Below are 2436 nucleotides of genomic sequence, written 5' to 3'. Positions count from 1 at the left end.
TGCCTCGCCGCCGCCTCTGCCTTGCCCCGCGCCGCTTTGGTCAGAGCCGGCACCGCCCCCCTCTTCCCCCTTTTTTGCAAATATAGTTTTTTTCCTGATTATGTGTGTATATGTATGAGTATATATGTATATGTGTATATCTGTTTATATGTCTTTTTTTTAGATTTTTTTGTTTTGTGCATTTTTATAAAAATGTATATATGTTCTCTGTGTATATATATGTTTTCTGTTCATAGATTTCTATTTGAACATTATTTTAAAAAAACAAGCAATACAAGAAGAAGAAAAAGAATGAGAGGAAAAAGGAAAAAAGAAGAGGAAGAAAGGAGAAGAAGAGGGGATAGGAAGAAGAGGAGAAATAAATAAGAAGAAGAAAAAAGAAGAAAAAGAAAAGGAGAAGAAGAAAAGAATAGAGGAGAAGAAGAAAAAATAGAAAAATTCTATTTTTTCTTCTTCTCCTCTATTCTTTTCTTCTTCTCCTCTTTTTTTTTCTTCTTTTTTTTCTTCTTCTTCTTCCTTCCTCCTTCTTCCTCTTTTCTTCCTTTTCCTTATTTTCCTGTCTCGAGGGATAAGAAGAAAAGAAGAGGAGAAGAAGAAAGAAAGGAATAGAGGAGAAAGAAGAAACTTTGACACGAGGGGGGGGTACTGATACCCCCTCCCCGATAACATTATCTTCCCATGTATATGTATGTTGCGTCGTTGTCGATATAACGAGGGTGTCGATAATCGCCGAGGGGTCGAGGGTCGGGAACTAGGGTAGAGGGTCGAGGGTCGTTAAGGGGTCAAGGGTCGAAGGTTTCAGGGTCGAGGTTCCTATAGCGTCAAAGTATTGAAGAAAAGTTCTCTATCAACGATGATGCAAAGATTGCATGATTGGTACATGAAAACCTGCAAAGAGTCTGAGGGGAGGAATACTTTGTATATGAGAGTTAAAAAGGAGCATGACCTCCTTGGAATTGAACTGTTGCCTATTCCATTTGAGGAGTTCTATCAGTTTTTCAATCAATTGGCCATCGATAAAGCAACAGTCACCTCCTACTGTCTATAAGTAGTACTACTTCCGTCATTAAGTCTCTCTGTATAACTCAGCCCTTTCATTTGCATGTATTTATAATTATCCTCACTATATTATGCAGATTGAAGATCGCCGAATTTAAGAAAAGACAAGTGGGAGATATTGGGTTCATTAACACGTATCTCATAGATGCAACTGAGGTTCAATATCGTGCCCAAGAAACCAAGGCCAACTTGCTACGATCATTGGAAATAAATGAACACAAAGATATAATACTCTTTCCTTACAACTTCAAGTGAGTGTCACTGTCTTGTGGCATATTGGGTTTCCTTATTAGTCCAGGTTATAGTAATGTAATATTGATGAGTTATGCATGTGTGCGCAGCTACCACTATATTCTCCTAGAGATTAAGCTTGACAAGGGAGTAGTAACTGTCTTAGACTCCAAGCGAAAAGATCCCAAGGAGTATGCGGACATGACTGAAATGCTCGAGAAGTAAGTTAAATCGATCATTATCCACCATATCAGCAACTTTGTTCATTTCTGATATCAAGTAATTGTTTTCTTTGTATGGCAGGGCTTGGAGAAAATTCACCAAAAAAGCTCCGGGACTACCGAAGAAGCTGCAATTTAGGCACTCGAAAGTAAGTACTATATAGTAGCATATTCCAGGCATCTCCTAGTGATTCAAGCGCTAGTTTCATCAATACCATTTAGCATGCTTGCTAATTATCAGTTTGATTGACCTCTATTTCTTGTAAAGTGGTTGTGGCAGGAACAAGGGAATGATTTCTGTGGATACTACATTTGCGAGTCCATCCGCCACACGACCTGTGAGCGGGGCTACTCCGACAAACAATATGAAGTGCGTAAATAACAATATTCACAATTTTATTTTATTACCATCATTTGTGTTGAGTTTCATTCATTCATATATATATATATATGTATTGACCCCCTTCTTAAAATTAGATGTTTCGGATGCGGGATGAACTCCTAGCACCAGATCGCATGCGAGCAATTCAAGAGGAATTGGCCGCATTCTTTCTTAACCACGTGATCGCTGAAGACGGAGAATACTATGTGGACCACGCGTCCGTATTTTAGGAGATTATATATTTGTAAAATATAATTATTGTATATATGTAGCCGGTAGTGTCGGATAGATATACGAGAACTTGTTTGTTCGACCAATCTCTCGGAGAAGGAGAGGTGGTCGATATCACTTCTCTCTGTATGCATATATGTTCATGACGATCTTCTGTTTGCTTACTAGCTAGCTAGCGTGTCTAGCTAGTCCTCTCTATACGTATCTATGTATGGTACGTAGTGTCGACCAAGCACGGACAAAAGAGAGGACACTTCTCTCTATTAATTAGCTAGCTATAGCACAATATATGAAACACCTAAATTAACCCCC

The sequence above is a fragment of the Triticum dicoccoides genome, chromosome 4B (assembly GCF_002162155.2).
Source record: "Triticum dicoccoides isolate Atlit2015 ecotype Zavitan chromosome 4B, WEW_v2.0, whole genome shotgun sequence".
In the NCBI taxonomy this organism is placed as follows: Eukaryota; Viridiplantae; Streptophyta; class Magnoliopsida; order Poales; family Poaceae; genus Triticum; species Triticum dicoccoides.
The sequence above is the reverse complement of the archived record's forward strand: the minus strand, read 5'-3'. Positions refer to the sequence as shown.